This window comes from Schistocerca nitens, chromosome 3 (assembly GCF_023898315.1).
Source record: "Schistocerca nitens isolate TAMUIC-IGC-003100 chromosome 3, iqSchNite1.1, whole genome shotgun sequence".
In the NCBI taxonomy this organism is placed as follows: Eukaryota; Metazoa; Arthropoda; class Insecta; order Orthoptera; family Acrididae; genus Schistocerca; species Schistocerca nitens.
Window position 1 is genome coordinate 855,113,408 of NC_064616.1, and position 23,169 is coordinate 855,136,576.

The window sequence follows — 23,169 nt, forward strand, 5'->3', positions numbered from 1 at the left end:
ATTCAGAAACCCATCATTTTACGTTTCAAATTCTGATATTATTTTCTTTTATTTTTATTTTTATGTATATGTATGTCGTTTGTCGAGTGTTCCGGTCGAGCAGTCAGCTTCTTCAGATGCAGAAATTCATTCATGATGTTTTTCATTTATTTAATTGTCGTCTAAATGTAATAACTACAAAATTGGTGCAAATTGCTCTGAGCACTATGCGACTTAACTTCTGAGGTCATCAGTCGCCTAGAACTTAGAACTAATTAAACCTAACTAACCTAAGGACATCACACACATCCATGCCCAAGGCAGAATTCGAACCTGCGACCGTAGCGGTCGCTCGGTTCCAGACTGTAGCGCCTAGAACCGCACGGCCACTCTGGCCGGCTAGTAACTACACAAACAATTACGTATTCCAAGGTATTTACCATAGTCATATTTGATGGTTTCTTTGTATAATCGTCATGCAAGTTTTGTTTAAACTAATATATATTTTCCTAAATATTCAGCTAATCGTCTATAAACAGTCATATCGACTGTGGACAATAAATTTTCGGTAACTGTTGATTTCTTTTCTGGATATCAAAAACGTCATCTGCCACTTTTCCAAACCTCTTCAATATCCAACAGTGAAAAACACAAACTTCAGAGCTCCCACTCATGATTAAACACATTATGAACTACTAATATAAGATCCTTACCATGTGAACGATCTCAAGAATCTTAATGCGATGGCTTCTCATCAAAACAGCATAAATCTGATCGATTCTTGCATTCAGAAGGTACCTCAAAATAGTGTCCGAAACATTTGAAGTCAAAATTATAACAGACGTTGGACGAACGTAAGCTGAGTCCTTTGATACGGGAAACTGACTGTCGGAAATGGATATTTAGTTTTTACTGATGCAAACAAATTATACCTTACAGCAAGAGCTTCAGCCCAAAGCACCCTTTCAGAATGAATACGCAAAATAAATGCCACTTTCAGTGCATGCGTTGCATATAATTGATTTGCAGAACTGAAATCTTAGTTCAAAGTCGTTTGGTTCTATGTTTTGTAAGCAATGTTTATGATTAGAAATATACTAATACCGTCAGCGCCTCACGGGCGTTGATATATATCAACGGGGCAGGTCAAAATGTGAACCCCGACCGGGACTCGAACCCGTGATGTCCTGCTTACATGTCAGACGCTCTATCCATCTTTTTTTTTTTTTTTTTGGAAAAGGGTAAATGAAAAAAAGATCTTTATTGGTACAAACTTAAATACAACAGAAATGCCATCCTTCCAGGGCGAAAATAACACAAGACAATATACTCGTACAAGGCGAGGAATTTTTTTTTTTATGAACAAGGTGTAGGGAAAAAAAGAATAATAATTCCGATGGAATCTAAGAGGTGTGAAGCAATATACAGTGGAGTGAGGGAAAGACCAGTGTTGTCTGGGGTAGTGCATTGAAGAAAGGAGGCGCGTGTCCATGCGCCTACTCCACTGTGGGTTACAAATGTAGAAAGTAGCGCGGGGAGTCTCACATGTCAGCAGGGGGGGCGGGAGTGCTGTCGGCGTGTGGCACCATCCAACTGAGCGGGGGTGAAGTAAAGATCGCATGGAGGTAGTTGGCGAAGAAGGCGCGGTAGCACGGTCGCCGTTCAACTTCACTGTGGGCGGTTTGTAAGTACTGCCAGAAATCAAGGCGTGATTTGTCGCCACCATTATACATGTAGGTGATCGTCCACCCCTTGACCCATACAATCGCATGATTTTTGGAGGCGGGGAAATAAGAATTCTCAGGATGGATAAAAGTCCGTGGGTCAATCGAGTCCGGCGGAACGCGGAGGTAACAGGCAACAACCTGTCGGGCAAGTTTCCAGACGTCACTGGTGGCAGCACAAGTCAGTTGGTGGACATCGTCATCCACGAGGTGGCAAATGGAACAAAGTGGAGAGTCCTGTAGTCCGATGGCGTGAAGGCGATGGTTTGTGGCGAATTTTTCATTGGCGACTTGGTACCATGTTGCCCGGACGTTGGAGGGAAGAAAAGGCTGGTGGATGTGACGCCAAACCGTTGGCCACCGCGTGGACGGATGTCTCAGTTCGATATTGTTGCTGGATATGGAACGAAGGAGTGGGGTGTAAAAATCTTTAGGTCGAGGAGAACGCGTGGTCGGTAAGTGCGTGTGAGCATAACTAAAGTCGACGATGAAATCAGAAATGTGGGTCAAATGGTGCTTGATGTGTCCGACTGGTACTGGTGGTGTTATGGTCGCGGGCACAAGAATTTCCAGCAAGCTGCGCGTAAGGGAGGTGCCCCCGTGCCACTGCTTGTGCATGGTGGACATGTACAAGGACGCCGCTCGGAGTCGCACATTGACAAGGCCGAGGCCTCCTGCTCGCGGGGGAAGGGTGAGCGTGTCGCAGCGGACCTTAAAGATCGTACCGGCCGTAAGGAAGTATCCGAGGGCAGCCTGGAGGCTGCGTCCAATAGTTGATGGCAGCGGGAGGACCTGTGCGATGTGGACCATTCTGGCCGCCACATGTTGATTGAGGTATTGGACACGTTGTAAAGAATCGAGTCGTCGGAGAAGATTTTGTCGCACCGCCGTGCGGATAGTTTGGAGTGCACGCCGAAAATTGATGGCAGCGGAGCGGCGCACGGTGGAGGTGAAAATGATACCAAGATATCGTAGTTGTTTTACACACGGGAGAGGTGCTAAGTCGTCGTGTGAGAGGCCGCGTCCAATGGGCATCGCCGCGGATTTAGCCACATTCATGTTACTGCCCGCTGCAGTGCCGTACGTTGATATCAAATCAAGTACCGTGTGTGTTTCACTCCGTGAGCGGATCAAGAGGAGGAGGTCGTCCGCATACGCACGACATCGAAAACTGTGCTGTCGCAAAGTGAGACCAGAAAGGTGAGTTGTAGAGTTGTTGGTCATTAAAAAGGAGAGGATTGATACCTCTATAAATGGGGTATGAACCCATTAGCTTGTTTAGCTTACCTTTTTACATTAAGGTGTATGATGCACGTTAGTTTTTGATACTAAAGGAGGTAGTTTAATTCTGTCTTATGTAATTTTTAATGAAGGAGCGATGTATGGCATACAGTAGGGTCGAAAGTGGGCAGCCTTGCCGTACGGAACGCCGGATCGCCACTGGTCCCGCCACACGGCCGTTAACCTGAATCAGAGATTCGGCGGTGCCGTACAGGCGCCGGATCACGTCGATAAAGGTTGGTGGAAAACCCATGCGGTTCATCACTGAGAACAGAAAAAGATGCCGCAATTTGTCGAATGCGCTGTCAAAATCAATGGCAACCACTGCTGCGCGGAGTCTGCACGCCGCTGCTAGTGCAATTAAATCGCGACATTCTCCTGTGGCCGTTTGTATATTAACTGAGCCGCCCGGAGTTGTCTGTTCCGGGGATAGAATGCTAGGCAGGATCTTGCGGCATCGCGTTGCCAGTAGGCGTGTAAAAATTTTACAGTCTGCGTTAAGCAGAGTCAGGTTTGTGGATGGGTATAATAATTCCCGTGACGAAGGACGGCGGTACGGCGTTCCCCATCGTCAGCAGTTCATTAAACATCGTTGTCCACCGTGACGCCATTAGTGTGAAGAAAGCGCGATAAAATTCTATCGGCAATCCGTCGACACCAGGTGACTTATTCAGAGCACCTTTTTTGATTGCATCGTGGATTTCGTCACGCATAATGGGCTCCATCAGCTCGTCTGCTTCGTCGCTGGTGAGGGTGCGAGTTACGTGTGGTAACACAGACTCCTCAGGGTGGTTGTTGGTAGTCTCCTCTTGGTACATTGTGCGGTAGTGGTCGACAAAGGCACTGACGATTTCGGCCTGGCAAGTGACGTGCTGGCCGCGACAGGTGGTGATCTCGGTGATGAGTTGCCGTCGGCGATGTTTCCTATCGGAGGCGATATGATGCATGGTCGGATGTTCTTGTTCCGCCGAATCTTGACGTCGGGTTCGCACCATAGCCCCCTGCAGTCTACGGCGTGTCAAAGTTACAATTTGCGCCTTAATCCTGCTGCGTTCCCTCTGGGTGTCGGGGGTGGGCGGTTGGGCGTCCAGGTCGCGGAGAACGGCGTAGAAATAGTCAGTAGTGTGCCGGCGCCACATAGCAACTTCCTTTCCATACTGAATCAAAGTACGTCGAATGGCAGGTTTGGCACATTCTAGCCACCAGGTCAAGGTCGTGCCGTATTTAGGTAAGCGACGTTCACAGGTGGCCCATGTCTCGGTAACACGTTGAAGACATTCGGGATCATGAAGATGGGAGGTGTTTAGCTTCCACGGTGCACGACTACGCCAGACCACTTGCTTGGGGAAGAGAATGTTGCAGATGTAGGCACAGTGGTCCGAAAAGGCCAGGGGCCAAAGTTCTGCACCTTGGACTGCAGGCGTGAGTTCCCGAGAGACGTAAATTCTATCAAGGCGGCTCGCGGAGTGACTCGTCTGGTAAGTATGTCCAGGCGCGTCGCCGTGCCGAACTTCCCAAGTGTCGCGGAGCAACAGATCTCGGACGACAAGACGCAGTTCTTGACAGGTGTTGTAGTGGGGCACTTGATCTTTAGGGTGCAAGACACAATTAAAATCACCCCCAAGCAAGTAATGGTCGCAGCGTCCAAGAAACAAAGGAGCGATGTCTTCTGAATAGAAGAGTGCCCTGTCGCGTCTGCGGGTGGAGCCTGACGGAGCGTAAATGTTGACGATACGGGTCCCCATGACGGTGACGGCCATGCCTCTGGCAGATGGAAGGTATGTGATATCGGCCACTGGAATGCCTTCTCTGGCGTAGATGGCTACGCCGCGTCCCAGGTGGTCACCAGGAGAAGGATAAGTGTTATATCCCGCGACGTCTGGAAGTGTGGCCAGGTGTACTTCCTGTAGTAGTGCGATATCGACGTCCGACGCCCATATCATCTCTCGCAGCAGTTGAAGTTTCACGGGTGAGCTAATGGTGTTAGTGTTGATCGTCGCTATTCGGTAGGTTTGGAGCCGTACCCCGCCGTGGAGGGGAACTCCACCGGCGGAGGATGAAGAGGGACGAGGCAACGGTGAGTCGTGCCGTACGCCACCCGACGGCGTTATCAGCGGCGTAACGATGCTTCCGTCTGGGGTAACTCTGTCCCCAGCGTGTGGTCCGGGTCCTCATCGACGTCCTCACTCCACACCATTGAAGGCGTTGTCGTTGTGATGGTCGTACGTTCCACTTCGGTCGTAGGGGCAGAGGACGTCTCGGCGGCAGTCGCATCTGTGGAGTCCATTGGTTCAGGAGCACCTGAGCGAGCCAGTAGAGTAGGCATCGACGTATCCACAGTCCGCGTCATGTTGTCGTCATTCGTATCGTCGTGTAGGTTCTCCGAGGCCTCGTCGGGTCGGACGGCCTCTGGAGCATCGGGGGGTGGTGATCCGTCTCGTTCCGAGACCGTACGGCGCCTCCTCTTGCGCCTCTTAGGTGAACGTTGTTTGCGGGTTCGTCCCTCCGTGTCGGAAGACGGGAGGGAGTCGCGTCGCTCTGAGAGGAAGGCCGCCGCGGGAACGTCAAATGAAGGGACGTCCATATGTTCAGGCGGGTGGGTGTCGGAAGTCGTCGCTGTTGGTAGTGGCGCCGGAGTAGCGTCAGGCTTTGAGCGCGACGCGTCGGCCCCAGCGGTATCCGTAGTAGCTGGAAGGGTCACCGGTGCATGGTCCGATGAGCGGCGGCCGGTGGGAGGAGAAGAGAGCGCCGATGCGTAGGTGATCGGTAAAACCGTCGTCGGAGCCGGAGGTGCCACGGTAGCGGCTGGCAATTGGGTGATTCGTCGCTGAAGACACTCAGATCTGAGGTGGCCTTCTTTGCCGCATCCGGAACAGGTCTTGGGTTGGCCGTCGTATATGACAACCGCGCGGCACCCGCTAATTTGCAGGTAAGATGGCACGTGGCGATGGAGGTCGATGGTGATCTCCCGTACACCGTTAAGAACGGGGTACGTTTGGAATTGCGCCCAGCGTTCGGCAGTGTGGCCATGTACAGTGCCATAGGGGCGGAAAGCCGCGATAACGTCTTCCGCTGGAAGCTCGAACGGGAGTTCGAAAACTCGTATGGTGCGCATTCCTAAGCCGGCATGGTCGACAGTGACCGCTCCGACATTGCCGTCGGCGTGGCAAAAGCGTAATCCATGGTTGGTGTCACGAAGTATTCGTTCACATACCGCGTCATTGACGACTTTGACGTACACAGTACTGCTTAATATGGACAAATGGATGCCCAAGATGTCAGAAGCTGGGATCTTAGCAACGTCGCGTAGGAAGCGTTCCACTTCCAAGGCCTTTGGTCGTGCGTAGTCGTTGCAGAAGTTGAAACGTAAAGTTGATTTTCGAAAACGGTTGGCCATGATTCTAGTGCACGTAAGCGACACGTAAGTGACGGCCGCTGAAATGTAAACAACAGCGAGCGCGCGCGCTCCGCAGGCGGAAATAACAACACGTCCGCACTGCACGGCGGCGAAAGCCGGACTGTGATCCATCTGAGCCACCGAGGGCACACGGGACATTGCGACTGCAGGGACTATCTCGCGCAGGCCTCCCGCGAGACCCACATTCTCACCTTGTATGTCCACACACTACATTCGTAGAGTCCCACCCAACACACTCGTTACTCCTGGAAGACACTCTTACCAACTCCCGTAAGAGTTAGGGGAATATGTGTGCATCTGCCCAGAAGAATAAGGTCATGGCACTTATTGCTAGAACTGTATACTTATATGGATATGGTGTCTGTTTTTTCGGACATGTCCGAAAGAACAGACACCATATCCGTATATGTTTATGATTGGTTCAAATGGCTCCAAGTACTATGGGACTTAACATCTGAGGTTATCAGTCCCATAGACTTAGAACTACTGAAACCTAACTAACCTAAGGACATCACACACGGCCGTGCCTGAGGCAGGGTTCGAACCTGCGAAAGTAGCAGCAGCGCGGTTCCGGACTGAAGCGCCTAGAACCGCTCGGCCACAGCGGCCGGCGTTTATGATTGGTTGTAGGAGCTGCTCTCTCGATACTCTCCACACTACATTCTTCAACGTATTCCTTTAAGGTCAAGTTGACTGGTGTTTATCGATATATCTTTTCAAAAATGTTCAAATGTGTGTGAAATCTTATGGGACATCTGCTAAGGTCATCGGTCCCTAAGCTTACACACTACTTAACCTAAATTATCCTAAGGACAAACACACATACTCATGCCCGTGGGAGGACTCGAACCTCCGCCGGGACCAGCCGCACAGTCCATGACAGCAGCGCCTAAGACCGCTCGGCTAATCCCGCGCGGCGATAAATCTTTTCCCGCAGGATCCAATGCCATGTCCTCAAATCACACTGTGTGGACGACTATCTGGCGCGTGACCCATTCCCTCGCAAATTTACAGTATGTTCAGGGCGATAATTCCTTCCCAGTTAGAACACCCCTGCGGTGACACAATGACGGGAATAAATAACAACACCAAAAAATAATTAAAGTAATGAAATTTCGGGAATACATTTGTCTAGGTAATATATTTAAGTGATTAACATTCCAAGATCACAGGTTAATATGAGCGCGAAATTAGCAACTGCATATGTGAAATGTTGGTTCATAAATAACAGTTGCAACCGCAAGAATGTTGAATGCAAGCACGCAAATGTGCATGCATTGTGTTTTATAGGTGCCGGATGTCAGTTTTGTGGGATGGAGTACCATTCTTGTTGCGGTTGGTCAGTCAATACAGGGACGGTTAATACTATGGATGACGCTGGAGTTATCATCTGATATGTGCTCAGTTGGAGACAGATTTGGTGATCGGGCAGGCCAAGGCAAAATGTCGATATTCTGCTTAGCATGTTGGGTTACAAAAAAATGGCTCTGAGCACTATGGGACTTAACATCTGAGGTCATCAGTCCCTTAGAACTTAGAACTACTTAAACCTAACTAACCTAAGGACATCACACACGTCCATGCCCGAGGCAGGATTCGAACCTGCGACCGCAGCGGTCGCATGGTTCCAGACTGTTGCGCCTAGAACCGCTCGGCTACTCCGGCCGGCCTGTTGGGTTACAACTGCGGAATGTGGGCGAGCGTTATCCTGTTGGAAAACACCCCCTTGAACGCTGTTAATGAATGGCAGCACAACAGGCCAAATTACCAGACTGACTTACAAATTTGCAGTTAGGGACCGTGGGATAACCACGGGAGTGCTCTTGCTGTCATACGAAATCGCACCCTAAACCGTAACTCCAGGTGTAGGTCCTGTGTGTCTTGCACACAGACAGGCTCGTTGCCGACCCTCGACTGGTCTCCTTCAAACCAACAGACGGCCATCACTGAAACTGAGGCAGAATCAGCTTCCATTAGTAAACATACTGTCCTGCAATGAGCTCTCGCTTGACACCACTGAAGTCACAAATGGAGGTGATTTGGGGTCAGTGGAATGCATGCAACAGGTCGTCTGGCTCGGAGCATGCCTTGAAGCAACCGATTTGTGAGAGTTCGTTGTGTCACTGCGGTGCTAACTTCTGTCCAGACTGCTGCTGCAGATGTAGTCCGATGCGCCAGGTCCATACACCAAACAGAATGGTTTCTCCTATTGGTACTGCCACATGACCGTCCGGAGCCCGGTCTTCTTGCGATCATACATCCTCGTGACCACCGCTGCCAACAGCCATGTACAGTGGCTACGTCCCTGCCAACTACACTCATGCTCATAAATTAAGGATAATTGCAGAATATGGTGCCATACAACGTGGCACTGACAAAACTGGCGCTAATAGCATAGGCACATAGGGAACACGCACGACACAGATCTGTAAGCCCACGGTATTGGTGATAAATTGAGAAAAACGTCCCGAAACACATCAAAACGCCACTGTTTCCTGCGCATGTACCCCGACATCACTATGGGATACGATCACCATGCACACGTACACAGGCATACTCTGGATCAGGTGGTCTAGCAGCTGCTGGGGTATAGCCTCCCATTCTTGCACCAGTGCCTGTCGGAGCTCCTGAAGTGTCCTAGGGGTGTGAAGACGTGCAGCGATACGTCGACCGAGAGCATCCCAGACATGCTCGATGGAGTTTAGGTCTGGAAAACAAGCAGGCCACTCCATTCGCCTGATATCTTCTGTTTCAAGGTACTCCTCCACGATGGCAGCTCGGTGGGGCCGTGCGTTATCATCCATCAGGAGGAAGGTGGGACCCACTGCACCCCTGAAAAGGCGGACATACTGGCGCAAAATGACGTACCGATACACCTGACCTGTTACAGTTTCTCTGTCAAAGACATGCAGGTGTGGACGTGTACCAATCATAATCCCACCCGATACCATCAAACCACGACCTCCATACAGATCCCTTTCAATGACATTAAGAGGTTGGTATCTGGTTCCTGGTTCACGCCAGATGAAAACCCGGCGAGAATCACTGTTCAGACTATACCTGGACTCGTCCGTGAACATAACCTGGGACCACTGTTCCAGTGACCATGTACTGTGTTCTTGACACCAGGCTTTACGGGCTCTCCTGTGACCAGGGGTCAGTGAAATGCATCTTGCAGGTCTCCGGGCGAATAAACCATGTCTGTTCAGTCATCTATAGACTGTGTGTCGGGAGAAAACTGTTCCATTGGCTGCGGTAAGGTACCGAGCAAGGCTACCTGCAGTACTCCGTGGCTGTAGGCGGGTACTGATGGTGACATATTGGTGTTATTGGGGTGTTGTACGCTGTAGACGTCTAGTACTGTAGCGCTTGGACGCGTTTCCTGTCTGCTGGAATCATTGCCATGATCTTGAGATCGTATTTTGTGGTACACGGAGGGCCGGTGCTACGACCTGCTGTGTTTGACCAGCCTCCAGTCGCCCTAGTATTCTACCCCTCATAACGTCATCAATATGTGTTCTTTGAGCCATTTTCAACACAAAGTCACCATTAGCACGTCTGAAAACGTCTGCACACTTACTCGCTGCACCGTACTCTGACATGCACCAGCACCCCTCTGCATATGTGGACCATTGCCAGCGTCACCGTGCGACGCCCGCAGGTCAAATGCACCGCATGATTATACCCCGAGGTGATTTAAACCCGTAAACCGCCTACGAGAGCGATGTTTCACCATGTATCAGCTTTATCCTTAACTTATGAGCATGAGTGTATTTCTGCATATCGCGGAAGGAACATCCAGCTTCTCGTAGCCCAAGTACGCGACCTTGTTCAGACACAGTGCACAGTGAGGTGTTGATAGTGGCGTATTTATCGTCTTAAAGGCATTCTTGGCTAACAGCTCACCACGTCCAATCTCAAAGGTAACTAACTCTCACGACCGTTACGGCGTGTATTTAAGGCAAACCTGATTTGCATCACAGTGGCTCTGCTAACGCCACTCTTATGCGACTGGCGCGAAATTGGAACAGAAATAATCTCTCATATGTAGAAACTTTCTTTTATGTCGCACAATTCCTTCTAGGTGTTGCGATTTTTTTCCCCATCAGTTTATTTCTGTGTTTTTTCGTTCAGCTTTTCTGTGCATTATATGACGCTTCACCGTCGTCAAACGCATTTCTGCAAGATCCTCCATTTTCGACATGAACTCTAAAACAGTCATAACCTCCAGCTAGAACATACGACAGGCGATTGTCTGTTGGATTTTAAGACAAAGCCGCCAACGTCGATGCAACAGGCTGTTGATTGTTATAAAACATGAGCAGTTTAGAAACATGTACATCATACACACTGCATAATATAGAGCTCATAAGCCGGCCGCTGTGACCGAGCGGATCTAGGCGCTTCAGTCCGGAACCGCGCTGCTGCTAAGGTCGCAGGTTCGAATCCTGCCTCGGGCATGGATGTGTGTAATGTCCTTAGGTTGGTTAGGTTTAAGTAGTTCTAAGTCTAAGGGACTGATGACCTGCGATGTTAAGTCCCACATCCATGCCCGAGGCAGGATTCGAACCTGCGACCGTAGCAGCAGCGCGGTTCCGGACTGAAGCGCCTAGAACCGCTCGGCCACAGCGGCCGGCGATCACTGTACATGATCCTTCAAGTTTGTTTCTGGGTGATAGGTGATGATAATGATAATGATGATGACGATCATGATGGCAGCTCTTTGTAACCATACATTTGCGAAAGAATCGCTAGACTTGCATACCTGCTTATCGTTGGCTGATTTGTCTAGATCCTGCAGGAAGGTAAACCGAACATCCTTCTTTTAGAAAACGAAGCAGCCGCCGGCACGTGTCTCATCAGCACACGGCTGCGACCGTGTCGCCGGGTGCATTCTTCCTGCAGGACTGCTCCCAAACTGGTCGGTCGAAAGGAGGTGGCGGAGAGCAGTAATAGGTTGCGAGCTATGGCGCTAGTAGCGCAGCTTTATGACAGCCGCTTTTGCCGAGTTCCCTCGACCTCGCGACGGCTACCGCAAAACAAACACGAGCGCACGTAATAAAGAGCGGCCATCTGCGGCTGCGGGATATTTACGCAGCTAACTGTAAGCTAGGCGCGCTCCGTCCCACTTCATCGCAGCCCGTTGCCAAGCCGCGACTTCTTGTTCGTCGTGTGTGCTGTTGCCGTTGCACCTTTCGGCTTTCAACGCCGACGGCCAATACCTCTCATTCACTCTCTCCGCAAAGTTGCCAGTGCTGTCAGTTTCTTTATTTGATAAACCATCGAGATCGCAACACACGGCAGACGTCCCCAGCGGTCGCATTGTTTCGTTTTTTGTTTAGTGGATGTACGTTGCGCACCATTAAGGAAAAATGGCTCTGAGCACTATGGGACTTAACATCTATGGTCATCAGTCCCCAAGAACTTAGAACTACTTAAACCTAACTAACCTAAGGACATCACACAACACCCAGTCATCACGAGGCAGAGAAAATCCCTGACCCCGCCGGGAATCGAACCCGGGAACCCGGGCGCGGGAAGCGAGAACGCTACCGCACGACCACGAGCTGCGGACGCACGCACCATTAAGGAGGCATGCGTCAAACTTCCAACTAGCATGAAGTGTACTACAGTTGCTCCAAGAAGTATTCGTCTACTTATACAGGGTGTTTCAAAAATGACCGGTATATTTGAAACGGCAATAAAAACTAAACAAGCAGCGATAGAAATACACCGTTTGTTGCAATATGCTTGGGACAACAGTACATTTTCAGGCGGACAAACTTTCGAAATTACAGTAGTTACAATTTTCGACAACAGATGGCGCTGCAAGTGATGTGAAAGATATAGAAGACAACGCAGTCTGTGGGTGCGCCATTCTGTACGTCGTCTTTCTGCTGTAAGCGTGTGCTGTTCACAACGTGCAAGTGTGCTGTAGACAACATGGTTTATTCCTTAGAACAGAGGATTTTTCTGGTGTTGGAATTCCACCGCCTAGAACACAGTGTTGTTGCAACAAGACGATGTTTTCAACGGAGGTTTAATGTAACCAAAGGACCGAAAAGCGATACAATAAAGGATCTGTTTGAAAAATTTCAACGGACTGGGAACGTGACGGATGAACGTGCTGGAAAGGTAGGGCGACCGCGTACGGCAACCACAGAGGGCAACGCGCAGCTAGTGCAGCAGGTGATCCAACAGCGGCCTCGGGTTTCCGTTCGCCGTGTTGCAGCTGCGGTCCAAATGACGCCAACGTCCACGTATCGTCTCATGCGCCAGAGTTTACACCTCTATCCATACAAAATTCAAACGCGGCAACCCCTCAGCGCCGCTACCATTGCTGCACGAGAGACATTCGCTAACGATATAGTGCACAGGATTGATGACGGCGATATGCATGTGGGCAGCATTTGGTCTACTGACGAAGCTTATTTTTACCTGGACGGCTTCGTCAATAAACAGAACTGGCGCATATGGGGAACCGAAAAGCCCCATGTTGCAGTCCCATCGTCCCTGCATCCTCAAAAAGTACTGGTCTGGGCCGCCATTTCTTCCAAAGGAATGATTGGCCCATTTTTCAGATCCGAAACGATTACTGCATCACGCTATCTGGACATTCTTCGTGAATTTGTGGCGGTACAAACTGCCTTAGACGACACTGCGAACACCTCGTGGTTTATGCAAGATGGTGCCCGGCCACATCGCACGGCCGACGTCTTTAATTTCCTGAATGAATATTTCGATGATCGTGTGATTGCTTTGGGCTATCCGAAACTTACAGGAGGCGGCGTGGATTGGCCTCCCTATTCGCCAGACATGAACCCCTGTGACTTCTTTCTGTGGGGACACTTGAAAGAGCAGGTGTACCGCCAGAATCCAGAAACAATTGAACAGCTGAAGCAGTACATCTCATCTGCATGTGAAGCCATTCCGCCAAACACGTTGTCAAAGGTTTCGGGTAATTTCATTCAGAGACTACGCCATATTATTGCTATGCATGGTGGATATGTGGAAAATATCGTACTATAGAGTTTCCCAGACCGCAGCGCCATCTGTTGTTGAAAATTGTAACTACTGTAATTTCGAAAGTTTGTCTGCCTGAAAATGTACTGTTGTCCCAAGCATATTGCAACAAACGGTGTATTTCTATCGCTGCTCGTTTAGTTTTTATTGCCGTTTCAAATATACCGGTCATTTTTGAAACACCCTGTATATACACAGGGTGGTCCATTGATAGTGACCGGGCCAAATATCTCACGAAATAAGCATCAAACGAAAAAACTACAAAGAACGAAACTCGTCTAACTTGAAGGGGGAAACTCGATGGCGCTATGGTTGGCCCGCTAGATGGCGCTGCCATAGGTCAAACAGATATCAAATGCGTTTTCTAAAATAGGAACCCCCATTTTTATTACATATTCGTGTAGTACGTAAAGAAATATGAATGTTTTAGTTGGACCATTTTTTTCGCTTTGTGATAGATGGCGCTGTAATAGTCACAAACTTTTAAGTAAGTTGTATCACGTAACATTCCGTCAGTGCGGACGGTATTTGCTTCGTGATACGTTACCCGTGTTAAAATGGACCGTTTACCAGCTGCGGAAAAGGTCGATATCGTGTTGATGTAAGGCTATTGTCACCAAAATGCCCAACGGGCGTGTGCTATGTATGATGCTCGGTATCCTGGACGACATCATTCAAGTGTCCCGACCGTTCGCCGGATGGTTACGTTATTTAAGGAAACAGGAAGTGTTCAGCCACATGTGAAACGTCAACCACGACCTGCAACAAATGATGATTCCCAAGTAGGTGTTTTAGCTGCTGACGCGGCTAATCCGCACATCAGTATCAGACAAATTGCGCGATATCGGGAATCTGAAAAACGTCGGTGTTGAGAATGCTACATCAACATCGATTGTACCCGTACCGTATTTCCATGCACCAGGAATTGCATGACGACGACTTTGAACGTCGTGTACAGTTCTGCCACGGGCACAAGAGAAATTACGGGACGATGACAGAGTTTTTGCAGGCGTTCTATTTAGAGACGAAGCGTCATTCACCAACAGCGGTGACGTAAACCGGCATAATATGCACTATTGGGCAACGGAAAATCCACGATGGCTGCGATAAGTGGAACATTGGCGACCTTGGCGGGTTAATGTATGGTGCGGCATTATGGGAGGAAGGATAATTGGTCCCCATTTTACCGATGGCAATCTAAATGGTGCAATGTATGCCGATTTCCTACGTAATGTTCTACCGATGTTACTACAAGATGTTTCACTGCATGACAGAATGGCGATGTGCTTCCAACATGATGGATGTCCGGCACATAGCCCGTGTGCGGTTGAAGCGGTATTGAATACCATATTAAATGACAGGTGAATTGGTCGTCGAAGCACCATACCATGGCCCGCACGCTCACCGGATCTGACGTTCCCGGATTTCTTTCTGTGGGGAAAGTTGAAGGATATTTGCTATCGTGATCCACCGACAACGCCTGACAACAAGCGTCAGCGCATTGTCAATGCATGTGCGAACATTACGGAAGGCGAACTACTCGCTGTTGAGAGGAATGTCGTTGCACGTACTGCCAAATGCGTTGAGGTTGACGGACATCATTTTGAGCATTTATTGTATTAATGTGGTATTTACAGGTAATCACGATGTAACAGCATGCATTCTCAGAAATGATGAGTTCACAAAGGTACGTGTATCACATTGGAACAACCGAAATAAAATATTCACACGTACTTACGTTCTGTATTTTAATTTAAAAAAACCTACCTGTTACCAACTGTTCGTCTAAGATTGTAAGCCACATGTTTCTGACTATTCCAGCGCCATCTATCACAAAGCGAAAAAAGTGGTCCAACTAAAACATTCATATTTCTTTACGTACTACACGAATATGGGGATTCCTATTTTAAAAAAAGCAGTTGATATCCGTTTGACCTATGGCAGCGCCATCTAGCGAGCCAACCATAACGCCACCTGGTTTCCCCCTTCAAGTTAGACAAGTTTAGTTCTTTGTAGTTTTTTCGTTGAAAGTAACTCAGTGGCACGGGAAAAGAAGCAAGTACAGAATCTGAAGAAGCAATCTTGTGGAAAGTTACTTAGTAAACCAATTTTATTGAAAAATAAGGAACAAAATACATTCATAACAAGGTTAATAAAACAGAAAATTTCATACAAAAGCTGCTTCATAAAGTATCCCTCCATTATAAGAATATGTTTAAATTCACGAGCAGTTATGAAACTTCCTTACTGAAAGAAAAGTTACTCTACGCTTGCACCATCATCGGTGTTGCCTGTGTGTTATTTCGGAAACAGTCCCATAACGTATGCGAAATCATACTGCAACGATGCCTTATATCAGAATCATTGACACCGAGAAATGTGATAGAGAATAGCATGTCTTAAACGTGTCTGGAACGTGACTCTCAAGTAATGTATAAAATGCATGTTTGACCATCAGCTGCTTCTATTTTAAACCCAAAAATACTCTCTAAAGATACAAATAATAATTGGTAGTATGCAGGAAATGTTAACAGTTCTTTTTCAAAGAAGTGAAAAACGTACGTAAACACTTACAGGTTTAAAATGGTTTAAGCCATCACAGTACATTTGTCATTCCTTTAAAAAATGTATAGAGCATGTCATGAATATCAGTATATTGATATAATTGTTTGTATCTTTGGATAGTATCCGTGAAGATGGTCCATGACTGAAGCCGGTTGATTTTTCTGTTTGAAATGAAAGCAGCTGATGGTCAAACATGATTTTGTGAAATAGTATTAGTGACGTCAGTAGCTGACTAATGTAGTTTACTCTTTTATTCTAATTTGCATGCATTATGTAAATAAGATGACATTAAGAACAGACTTGGGCGAGGCAGAAGAGCTATAGAGTCACATCGGCCATCACCGCTGGAGCGGTTCCTGGAAGGGAGTGCCGCGAGGTGCACAGGGCAATGGCTCGCCGGCCACTGGACAGTCTTTTGCAGTGCCACCAGTGGGCACCCGAAGCACCGCAAGCAAGCGCAGATAAGACACAAAGCCCCCAGCTACGAATGCTTTTACATTCCGGAAGTGAAGTGGAATGAGAACAAACACTGTTTTTAGCGAAGTCCAAGAAGGTACTGTTGTGCAACAAACATAGAAAACTGTATTCTCCAAGAAGTGCCTGATACCATCATGTCCTCTCGAAAATAGAGTGAGAATCAACAGTTTTTGGATGCTCTGAAGACGTGAGACACCGCTGGTCGTTGAATTCGCAAAAACCAAACGCTTACGCCACTTAAGAGCTACCAGGATTGGCTAATACAAATAAATTCACTCGTGTCCAAAATTAAAGCAACAAACGGAAATATTGCATGGTTGCATTTATTTTGCCATAGAACACTGTAAACAGGTGATAGTAAAGCAGCAACAATGTAAAGAATACAGAACGCAAACAATTGCAACATGCATTACGGTAGATAAAAATGTTCTTCGTTTTTTTTCCAACATAATGGACTTACACACACATTCCGACAACTTGTTAATGTGCTCAATATGGGGTGTGACCACATCTGCCAGCAATACAGGCCTGACAACGACGGGGTATGCCGTGAATGATGTCATTAGTCTCATGTTGAGGCAGTAACGCGCGTTCTTCCATCAGAGCTGGTTGCAGTCTTGGAGAGTGGTTGGTGGACGCCGACGTGATGCACGCAGTCTCCTTAGTGTATCGTTTACAAGAAAACATCAACCACCCGTGCTCTGTGAGGTCTAGCATTATCGTCTGGACCCACAGCACCTCACAACAACCGCAGGCGAGGTCCTAACAGCTCACCACGATACCGGACAGCATTTAAGCCTCGCCGATTCACCAGAACAATTTCATGAAGAGGGATTCGAGTGGTAAACATAATCCCTGCACACACCATTAGGGATCTTCCTCGACCTCGGTCTCTTTCGACAACTTTTGGGTCCCTAAATCGTGTTCCATGTTCTCCCAGATGCGAATCCATCGAGAATCACCCTTAAGACTAAATCGGGATCCGTCTGTAAAACAACATTGGCCCACTGTTCAACTGTCCAGGTGTAAATGTTGATGGCTCCACTCTAGATGTTTCGTTCTGCGAAGAAGCATCAGAGGTAGACATACAGCATGTCTCCGACAGCAAAAGCCTCTCTGCCAAAGTTTTCTGCACACGGTTTGCCTCGATACAACACGTCCAGTGGATGCTTCGAGCTCATATCCCAGTTTCCGTGGAGTACTAGGACGGTAATGTCGTGCGGTTAAAGCCAAATGACAGTCCTCTCTTTTGAAGTCACATGTGGTCGACTCTGTCCTGGTCTCCGGTGTGCAGCTTCGGCTTCTATAAACCGTCTCCATCTCCGAGAAATAACAGAACGATTCACATTAAGCCATCGGGCCACATCAGTTTGCGACTGTCCTGCCACCTTTCTTTCTATGGCCCTCCACCGCAGAGAGTCTGTAGGCATCTTGTCTGCGCCATATTGCACCGTCTGTGACTTTGTACACAGCGATTGTGGATGTGATGCTACCCGGCAAACACTAAATCGTTTCACAGGTGCCCTGACGTCATCGCTGGCGTGTATGTCCGTTGACCGAAATGCTATCTGCCGTGCAGAACACGATCATACGGACAACTGCTGACAGTTTGTATGACTATATCGTGAATTAGACACAGGACGGGGAAATAGCGGTTTCCTGCTTTAATTTTGGACACCACTGTGTACTAGACAGAGGAACTTGACTGTGCGAATGAAAAAAAATGAAATGTCGTATGGCGAGGGCCTCCCTGCGGGTAGACCTGTTCGCCTCGTACAAGTCTTTTCAGGCGTCGATGAAGATGAGATGAGGATGGTGAAGACGACACAAACACCCAGTCCCTGAGCGGAGAAAATCTCCAACCCAGCCGGGAATCGAACCCGGGCCCCCTCCCTTCCCCCCCCCCCCTCCCCACCCCCAACAATCCCCCCCCCCCGGCCCCAATGACATGCCGGTGCGCTGTCCAGTCAGCTAAGGTGGCGGAGTGGGCGATGAATGAGAACCCACCTCATTCGCCTCAGAGGGAGATGGAAAGAGAGTGAGATGCCTTTTTTCATTGTTAAATGGTAGGACGCGTGTTACTGCTTAACAGTCCAGGGAAGTGGACCAGCGTTTTCCAAGGAACATTTTTACCCGTCAGCGATCGGAAAATCTATAGCACAGCCAAGCCGAATGGAGCAAAGAGCGAAAACACGGAAGTATGAGTTTTCGCATTAACAAACACTTGGTACAAAGTTACTTTTTACTTCTTCTTCGTAGAGAACAAGATTTCTTCCTTGACAGCGGCCGCTGTCAGACTTCCCCTCTCCCTGCTTGCGACTTCGCCAGAGCAGATGTATCGAGGGACTTTAGAGATTTCGGACTCATTTACCCTTAGCCGTTGGCGAGGGTCGTTCGTGCGCCCCAGTGACTTCTTCTGCAGCCATTTTAGCCTCCACGTACAATTTACTTTGGTGAGATCGAGCAACAGTCGCGAGAAAATGTATTGGGATATTAAAGACATTTTATAGAATCCCATAACTTCAGGTTTCAGTTCGAGGACTTGCATTCAGATCAGTAAACAGCTTGCTGTCAACTCCGAACACAGGTTCAACGCATTCCTTTCTTTAGTACAATCAGATTTTTCTACTTACATCATGACAATTACGACACAACTTCATGATTTCAATGATTTCATTTATATGATTGTTAGACTCTTACTCCAGAGAGAGCCTTTTATCACATGGGCCAAGGTTTTACTAGAATAATATTATCATTGCTTTTTAAATGATTTCATTAGCTCTATAAGCCAAATTAATTGTGTTCCGGCCGGCCGCGGTGGTCTAGCGGTTCAGGCGCTCAGTCCGGAACCGCGCGACTGCTACGGTCGCAGGTTCGAATCCTGCCTCGGGCATGGATGTGTGTGATGTCCTTAGGTTAGTTAGGTTTAAGTAGTTCTAAGTTCTAGGGGACTGATGACCAGAGATGTTAAGTCCCATAGTGCTCAGAGCCATTTGAACCATTTAAAAAAAAATTGTGTTCCTTGTTTAATTTAGGTATCATTTGATTCCAAATAGAAGATATGCGCCAACACAGTCTGAAAAACCTCCAAGAAGTACGGATAAATGACAGGACACCTAGCAAGAAATTGTAAGTCGGTGGACAGAATCGGAAGCTCACGGCAAAAAAACAGAAATCATCTTTACCTTGGTCGCATGAAGACTTCTGCTTCCAGGTTCAACAATATTGACATACCTGAATTAATCTAACTCTTTCTGGTTTCACACAGTACACCATAAATACTGCCTACTCCATCGTCTTGCCCTCACAGACAGCAACCTACAACTGTGCGCCCAGTGCTCTCTTACTCCTACACTAGCAGTACCTCTGGCTCTGCGCTATGAAGATTATCAAAGACATACATTGTTTATAGAATCATATTCGGGTGCCATATACAAACGTGCCCCAGTATACTCCTTTCATGTATTCTGAAACTAAGGGTAGACTTGAGTTGGAAATTCTTCTTAACGTTTTCCACACGTCTATTAATATCCTTAAGGGGCTCCGGAACGCCCTATACTTGCAATGTTAAAATAACGCTTATAAATTACATCTTTCCTCACAACGTATTTGAGGTAGGAAGTTGAACTTTTTACAGATTATTTATTGGAATATGGGCTACAACTTAACACAGGGATTTTACAAAATTTTAGTTCAGTTATTACAGATGATTTTTTTTCAATTGTAATGAAAATTCACAACATTTTTTTGCAATTTTTTATTTATATATTAAAAAATATACAGTTTTTTGGAAAAAGGCTGTGTTAAATTATGCAGAAGGTACTGTGTAACATTTACTGAAAGTTTGAAACAAATATGTTTGGAAGATCCTTAGAAAACATGTAATTAGTATGAGAAAATAAAAGTTTTGGGAATCGAGCGACAAAGATTGCATTAACTTTTTAGTGCATTCCAGGTCCATAGGATGGATTATCTTCATCCTCTGCAAACTCCTCCTCCAGCTTCCTCCTGTTCCTCCTCCTGTTTACTGTTGCTTGTATTTCTAGACTCTTTACAGCCCTGTCTGCAGCCCGAAGGCGTTCCTTGTCTAAAGCAACCATCGCTCGTACCATGTTAGAACCTATCTTCACTCCCATATTTCTAAATACCTTTGGCTTTCCAACATTTCTCCTTTTCTTAAAAGCCTTCAGAGGATTTCTAATAACTTTACTTTTACTCATTATTATACTTCAACAAAACAGAGACTCAAGAAACAGAATTAATTACGAATATTTTCGAGATAACGACAGAGTAAATAAACATGAAACAATCGACAATCACACCAGCGATATATATTGAACCATCACAGGTTAGCCAAAACACATACTTTATCTCACATCACTAAAATGTACCTGATGAACACAGACGTTAATAATAACACCATTTGACAGCAGTTTAACAGCGCCACAGTGGGTCACGCCCATGTAGAACACATTTCAAAAAATTTTTAAAAATAGTTGTAGTCTTCGGAATTGAATAAATTATATATCTATTAAAAGGTAATAGTCTGCAGATTCAGAAAACGCAAAAAAGTAAAAATTGAACTTTTCATGATTTTGAGCCTTTCCGGAGCCCCTTAAGGGAATGTCGAAGTAATGCTGTTGTAGACGGTATGTAAAACAGTAACGGAGAAGCACAGTCGTTGCCGAGGTCCTCGACAATGTTTACGTGCGATCAGCGCGCGAAAAATGTGAGGTGAACTGCACAGCCATAAACAGAATGAGGAGATTCGGTTCATCAGTAGCTGCTTCGAGTTCATCTGTATCGACATGTTTCCGGCAAGTCTTTGTAGAATAAGTGAGAGAGGGTAGGTTCTGTACGAGTAATTTTTATTAGTTTCCATTCCACTAGCGGATAGCGTGCCGGAGAAAAAATATCAGTGCAAGCTACTGTAGGTCCAAATCATCCTCCATTAAGGACAAAGATCTTCACTTGGGAATGTCTTTCTTGGCTTGTTTGAGGACGTTCCTTTTGTTCCGTGAGTTCCTTGTGGACAGAGCTGCATGAATATTTTGTACAAAAATGGCTTACTGGAAGCTGCTAGCAGTATGGAACGATTGCTGTAATCGTGTAATAATATCGGACAAGTTCTCGTGGGTACTAGAAATTTGCAGGCTGTAACAGTTAAACTGTGGTGCCGGTAACGTTAAAATAGTACGGAGACTGTCACGAGTGCCTACCATGACCAAAGGCAATGCAGCTTCCCGTAGCCCCGACACCGCTGGCTGTCCGGGGGCACGGCCGGTCGAGTACCGGACGGCGTGTACACACTCGCACGCTCCCACTTAGCAGGAGAATTATTTGCCCCGCGCTACAGGCGACGAAATTTATTCAGCCATATTTCACCAAGGTAGTTTACAAATTCTCTAAAAAGTCGCAGTAATGGTACAAAAAAGAGGGGCAGCGCGGCGAATATTTTGACAATAGACGCAGCGGGGCCGGTACCCCCCGCGGGCTGCGCCTTGCACATTCCCACACAACTCGCTAGCGGCCTGCACCAGCAAACACTATGCCGCTGCGGGCCGCTAGCTCCGAATCGTTTTCTCCGCTGCGTTTATGGTTGAATGAAAGTATAATTGATAAACGAAGTGTTTATGACGTTGCATTAGGGAGCAAGTGCAAAAGCAATAAAATCTGTTTCCTAGTGTGCAACCGAGACATTAATCAAAAACCATTTGAACAGCAAACAAAAAACTTCTTTATCATTAGGATTCGAATTACACTACTGGCCATTAAAACTGCTACACCAAGAAGAAATGCAGATGATAAACGGGTATTCATTGGACAAATATATTTTACTAGAACAGACATGTGATTACATTTCCAAGCAATTTGGGTGCATAGATCCTGAGAAATCAGTAACTAGAACAACCACCTCTGGCCGTAATGACGGCCTTGATACGCCTGGGCATTGAGTCAAACACAGCTTGGATGGCGTGTACAGGTACAGCTGCCCAAGCAGCTTCAACACGATACCACAGTTCATCAAGAGTACTGACTGGCGTATTGTGACGAGCCAGTTGCTCGGCCACCATTGAGCAGACGTTTTCAATTGGTGAGAGATCTGGAGAATGTGCTGGCCAGGGCAGCAGTCGAACATTATCTGCATCCAGAAAGGCCCGTACAGGACCTGCAACATGCAGTCATGCATTATCCTGTTGAAATGTATGGTTTCACAGGGGTCGAATGAAGGGTAGAGCCACGGGTCGTAACACATCTGAAACGTAACGTCCACTGTTCAAAGTGCCGTCAATGCGAACAAGAGGTGACCGAGACGTGTAACCAATACCACCCCATACCATCACGCCGAGTGATACGCCACTATGGCGATGACGAATACACGCTTCCAATGTGCTTTCACCGCGATCTCGCCAAACACGGATGCGACCATCGTGATGCTGTAAACAGAACTTGGACTCATCCGAAAAAATGACGTTTTGCCTTTCGTGCACCCAGGTTCGTCGTTGAGTACACGATCGCAGGTGCTCCTGTCTGTGATGCAGCGTCAAGGGTAACCGCAGCCATGGTCTCCGAGCTGATAGTCCATTCTGCTGCAAACGTCGTCGAACTGTTCGTGCAGATGGTTGTTGTCTTGCAAACGTCCCCATCTGTTGACTCAGGGATCGAGACGTGGCTGCACGATGCGTTACAGCCATGCGGATA